General features: G+C 38.2%; 1 non-coding gene across 1 annotated transcript; it reads right to left on the reverse strand.

Moving 5' to 3' along the window:
• Positions 1–6,272: 6,272 nt before the first annotated feature.
• LOC141510408 (U6 spliceosomal RNA) lies at positions 6,273–6,379 on the reverse strand. The gene has a single exon (XR_012474902.1). It is a non-coding gene; the product is annotated as a U6 spliceosomal RNA (small nuclear RNA).
• Positions 6,380–6,600: the final 221 nt, after the last annotated feature.

A 6,600-nucleotide genomic window follows, 5' to 3' on the forward strand; every position in this document is an offset into this window, starting at 1 on the left:
AAGAAACTCGAATACGCATAATTTTAGAGCTGAGAGGGACCTAATAAAATTGCTTTTTTTTTTTCCAATCCTCATTCTTCTTGGCCTCTTTATAGCCTTTGGCATTATCATCCTCTTCTCAGTACTTTCTCCTTTAGATTTTTGTGACTGCTGAATCCTCCATGTCTGAGCAATCTTCCTCAGGTTTCTTGGCTTTTCCTTCAGGTCAGTTCTGCTAAGCTTGGGGATCCCACAAAGGCTCTGTCCTGAGTCTTCTTTTCTCCATCTATTCTATCTCATTTGCTGCTGTCATAGTTCCCATGGATTTAATTGTCATCTTTATGCAGATGGTTCCCAGATATATTTATCCAGCCCTAACCTTCTCCTGACCCCATCTCCCATCTCCAACTGCCTCCAACTGACATCCAAAACTAAAAAGCCTATAGTCATCTTAAATTCAACATGTCCCAAACTAAACTCATTATCTTTCCTCACTAAACCTCTCCACTTCTGAGTTTCCAAATTATCATTGAAAATACCACCATCTTCTTAGTTATCTAGGCTTGAAAATAAGAGCCATCCTCAATTCTTCCCTCTCTCACTCCACATATCCAATCTATTGCCAAGTCCTGGTAATTCTACTTTTGAAACACTTTTAATATCTGATACAGCTACCACAATGCTGCAGGTCCTCAACACCTCACCCTGGGACTTCTGCAGTCATCTGCTGGTGGGTTTCCCTGACTCAGGTCTTTCACCCTTCCTGTACCTCTTGCACTTGGCTGCCAAAATGATCTTACTAAACCACACTCTTCCCAAAATATTCTCTCTAAAATCCTCTCCTCCGTAGCTTTTAAGCCTATCATAATCTTCCCTGCTCCTACCTTGCCAGGTTTCTTATACTTTTCCCCCATCCATGGACAGTATAATCCAGTTGTGCTAGCCATCTTACTGTTCTTTGGTCACAACATTTCATTTCCTGATTCCAGGAATTTAAGAGTATCCTCTAAGTCTGAATTGCCCTTTTCTTCACCTCGGACTCCTGTCTTTCTTTAAATTCCAGTTCAAAGACTACTCTCTGCAAAAACAAAACAAAAAAAGAAAAAAAGAAAACAAACAAGCAAAAAACCTCTCTTAGTTTCCCCTTCTCTCTCAAAACTCTTGTCTGTACTCTGGGATGACATTCAATTTATCATGTTTATGTCTTCTTCATTTGTGGCCATTTGCGTGTTATCACCCCCATTAAAATGTGAGCTCCTTGAAGGAAGGAGATTCTCTGTACAGACACATAGCTCTGATCAAATTTCTTTGACTACCCAGAACTTAGCATAATGTCTTCTATACAGTAAGTATGCTTGCCTTCAATGCTTCTTGACTTGATTGATCTTAAAGACCTTATTTCAGATTTCAGAGGCCTTATTTCAGAGATGCAGAAACAGCAGCCAAGAGAGATTTCCTCAAACTCAAATAGTGTGACTCTGCCAGAGCAGGTTTAGGATCCAGGTCTTTGTCTTCCATCCAATTCCACTCTCCCTCATCCACATTGTACATTTATTGTACCACATTGACCATTTTGACCCATTGGTTTCCTGTAAACTCACTCCTCTTTGCATCTGTTGTTCTGCCTGGTTTCAACTCAGAACAAATGCCCCTGAGCAGAGTACTCCCTAGTGTTCCCCTTTTCCCACTTCCTTTCATGTTTCATTTCCCCCTTTGTATCACTAGCTTGCTTGAGACCAGCAACTGTCTTACATTTTATTAATTGTATCCCCAGCACTTAACACACTGTGCTAATAAATGTTGATTGTATTGGATTGCAAACCCTTACATTAGTCATTGTGAAAAGAAAAAAAAGATGGATTTGGCATTTGTTGTAAGGCTTCCAGTTTAAAGAAAGAATCAAAGACCTCTTCTGTATATCTTTCAGGTTAATGGAGGAGATGAGGATGCAAACATACATGCAAATGGAAGATTCTATTTCCAGCTCTTCCATCAAGATAATGCTCTGTGACTTTGTACAATATACCTCCTGAAAAGGGACTCTCCCCCCAACCAAGACAATATTTACTTCTCCCATTCCTAAGGATCATAATTGGACATTGGGGCATTCCGAGAGAGAATAGATTTCTCACAATGAACACTATCATACATGGGAAAGGGTAAGGCCATAAGGCTATGGAATCTCTGTCTCAGATCCATGCCACTCACTGGAATTTGAAGTATGTATAGTGGAAATAATACTGGCTTACCTCTCTCCTTTTACTACTCTGTGTGACTTTGAATAAGTTCCTCAGTGTTTCTGGACTTCAGTTTTCTCATTGCACAGAATAAGTAGTGCATAGTTATAACTAATAATCACTAGCTTTTATATAGTGGTTTAAGGTTTGCAAAGTGCTCTATAAATATCTCATAATCAATACAACAATCCTTGGAAGAAAGTCCAATTACTAACTCCAGATGAAGAAAATGAGGGAGATAAAGGTTAAAGATATAGCTTATAAATGCATGTGACAGGATTTGAGTTCAGGTCTTCCTTATGTCAAATAGAGCATCCTATCTACCAATCACCTAGCTGCCTCTAAGTTCCCTTCCAGCATTAGGTCTATGCCAAGGTGCTGGACAATATGATCTTGGGATTTTCCTGTATCTGGGTTTATTACATCTATCCCAAGAAAAAAGAACCCCTAAATCCATTACCAGTGAGGAAGCTAACTAGCCGCAAACTAGAAAGCTTCAGATACCCACAAAAACTCCCTTCCCTTCATCAAGGGTTCAGCTTTCATCATTCACCTGCCTGCCAAGGCAAAGAGAAGGTGCCTTTCATCTCTTTGGACCCTGTAGCCACCTAGAGATGCCCAGGGCTTCCCCAAGGGCAAAATCTTGAGCTGAAGCAATATCAAAGGCACCTGATGGACTAAGGCTGAAGGTCAAGAGAACCTGAGTTTTTACTTCTGACTCCTTCCTCTATCCTCAAACTTAATAACATCCTTCAACAAGTAAGAGAGAAGAAGAGGGGAAAGAGAAAAGGTGCTTAACTATGACATGGCCTCCCAGATTAAGACCCAGACTACTAGAATAATTTTTTAAATGAATTAAATAGTGCCTATGTGAACTTGGCTAGAGACCATCCAGTCCAGTCAGCATTACCAATCTGTTGGGTATAAAGTGGAGCATCAGAATTGTTTAATTTGTTTTTCTCTAATTGGTAGAAATTTAGAGCCTTTTTGTTCTTTTTGGCAAGGCAATGGGGTTAAGTGATTTGCCCTAAGTCACAGAGCTAAGTATTCTATGTCTGATTCTGGATTTGAATTCAGGTCCTCCTGACTTCAGGGCTGGTGCTCTATCCACTGAGCCACCTAGCTCCCCAATTTAGAGTATTTTTCATCAGCCATTCTTTCTACCAAAGAAGATAAAATCCTTTCCAATACAATACAATGCAATGGAAATGTCTCCATGACTGGAGGCTAGAAGATCTGGATTCAAATCCTAGCTCTAACACTTTCTGTGAGACTTGATCAAGCTATGTAACCTCTTTGTTTCTTCACTTCTAAAATGGGGATGTTTGTGCTGAGAAGTAGAGTGAGGCAGTGAAGAGAAAACACATCGTGGAGTCAGGAAGAGCTGAGTTCAGATCCTGCTCCTGATACACAGTAACTGTGTAAGACTGGGAGAACTATTTAATCTCCCAAGGCTCAAGGTAACTTAGAAAATATGCTAAGTTATAGAGGAATTTCTGATCAGAATCAATTAGAATTTCATTGGTGACAATTTTTTCCACCAACAAAATCACAGATTCAGACTCATATTCCCATTACCATTGCTACTTGACCTCCCCTCCCTAAGCCAAATGACTACAACGTCAAAGAGTTGTTTTGAGGAATTCACTCTGTGAACCTTAAAGTATTCATGAATGAATCCACTATTGAATTTTTTCCTCTCTGTAATTCTTTTTTTCACATCTTACTACAAGACATTACTTACTTACAAGAGAGCATATGTATAAGAAATGATATGTGTAAAGTGCTTTTAAATTCTTGCAATACTATATCCCCTTCAATATCATAATTACAAAACCTATAGTGCTGAAGGTGCTGAATTCCTTTTTTTCCAATATATTATTGAACCCGAAAAGCTCATACTCAGGTTGTCTATCTTTTTTCTCTCACTCCTGCTCCATAGCCTGTGCATTTCCTTTTCTAGTCATACCTGTCCTAGTGATGTTTTGTCATTCCATTTCTTGAACACAGGCCATGATTGATAATGGGTTGTAGCCTGTTAATACACACTACCTGTCTTTTTCACCGTTATTTGGGTCATCTACAATTTTGATTCTTCTGAGGTTATGGTGTCCTGTGATTTACTGCCTTGTAACATTGAGGGAAGAACAGTGATGCTAAAATGATCAGATTTGGAGTGAAATAATCACTCAAATAATTTGCCACACAGCACTGGCTTATAAAGTGCTGTCTTCCTTACAGCCATTTGAGATAAGTAGTGCAGGCATTAAATCCACAGGAAATATGAGGATATTGAGATTCAAAGGGAAAATGACTTATCCAAGTTTAGCCTCATGACCAGTAAGTGTCAGAACCTGACCTCAAGCCTAGGTCCTCTGATGGTGAGTACAATCATCTTTCCATTTCCCATTTTATGATTAGATTCCTTGGTTTGGTAACTTGATACTTTTTATTTCTATTTTACAAGTTTATTTTATTGTTATGTTGTGTCTCTTAGTGTCAGGAAAACTTTATGAAAGTCTACAATCTCTGGTTCAGGTGAACTGAAGAGGAATAACAGCAGTGTCCATGTTGAGTCTATGGTCAGGAGGGGGTTGGTGGCCATCAAAAAGATGTAAAAGAGCCATCAGCTCAAGAACCAAAAATGTCAGCCAGTAAAGGTCAAGTGAAAAAGGAAGAACATTTCAGGGCAGACTATAAGAAAGGTTAGTTTTGAGCAATAGGGCCATTCTTGTCTGAACTCATTTTACCCTGTTCCTGAATTTGTTTTCTTCTGGAACCTATGGAATTTCTCCCTTGATGTTGAATGCTATCACAATAATTGGAATTTATCTTCTTTTTCTTTCTCCTCCTCCTCTTCTTCTTTGTCAATCAACAAAGATTTATTATGTACCTACTGTGTGCCCAACACTACTAACCACTGGGGAGGCAAAAAGTCATTCATGCCCTTGAGGAGTTTACAATCTAATGATAGAGATATAGCATGAAAACAAATATATACATATATATACATATATATGAAAATATACCTTTATACCCAAAATAGGAAATAATAAATAGAAGGCACTAAAGTTAAGAGAAGTTTTAAAAAAATCTTCCTGTAGAAGGTGGGGTTTAGTTGGAACATAAAAGAAAACAAGGAAGTCAGTAGTTGGGAAGAGGGAAAGCATTCCAACCACGGAGAATAGTTCAAGAAAATGATGAGAGACAAGAGATAGAGTATCTTATCCATGGAATGACAAAGAGGCCAGTGTCAATGGATTAAAGAATATATATCTGGGAATAAGATGTAAGAAGACAAAAGAAAGGAAGTGGCTTGATTATGAAGAGTTTTGAATACTAAACAGAGAATTTTGTATTTGATCCTAGAAGGGATATGAAGTCATTGTAATTTACTGAACAGAGCTGTGTGTGACATAGTTAGACTTGTGTTTTAGGAAAATCACTCTGATGACCAAATGGAGGATGAATTGAAGTAGGGAAAGAATTGAGGCAGCAGATTCACCATCAATTATTGCAACAATCCAGGCATAAGGTGATGGAAGGTTAGATTAGAGAGAGTCATGTAAGAGGAAAGAAGGAGACAAATTCAAGAGATGTTGCAAAGGTGAAATCAATAGGTCATCATCATCATCATCAATAACACCTACCTCCCAGTGTTATTCTGATGGGGTAGAAGAGGGAGAAGAATAATATATTTACAAGGTGCTGCACAAAAGCTCTATGTAACTTTTAACTATTACTATTATTGATGACGAGGGGAATAAGGAGGAGGAGGAGAAGGAAGAGAGAAACAGAGATTAAGTAACTTGCTCTGGCTCACACAGCTAGTAAGAATCTGAGGCCAATTTGAACTCATTTTTCTGCCTCCAAGTCCAGTGTTCTATCCACTCCCATCTAGCTTCTCAGTGTCTCTCATTAATAAATGCTTGTTAATACATAACAAGAATCATTCTCCATTGGATAAATTAACAAAGGATGTGAATAGGAATTTCTCAGAAGAAATATAATCTATCAACAATTCCATGAAAGAATGCTCCAAATCAATAATAAAAGAGATGAAAATTACACTTCATGAATTTGTGTGTCATCCTTGCATAGGGGTCATGCTAATCTTCTCTGTATCATTCCAATTTTAGTATATGTGCTACTGAAGCGAGCACGAGAGATGCAAATTAAAATAAACTTATGGTGTTAGTTGGCTAAGAAAATTTCATGAATGTTGGAAGGTCTTCTGCTATAAGACATCTTATCCAGTGTGTGAGAATTAGTATTGAAGAGACACTTTTTGGTTATAATGAATGTAGGAAGGCTTATTCAATATTAGACAGTTCATTTGGGTAGAAAGTTTAAGAATGATATTTAGTGGATGTGATCAATCAGA

This window comes from Macrotis lagotis, chromosome 1 (assembly GCF_037893015.1).
Source record: "Macrotis lagotis isolate mMagLag1 chromosome 1, bilby.v1.9.chrom.fasta, whole genome shotgun sequence".
NCBI classification, from domain to species: Eukaryota; Metazoa; Chordata; class Mammalia; order Peramelemorphia; family Peramelidae; genus Macrotis; species Macrotis lagotis.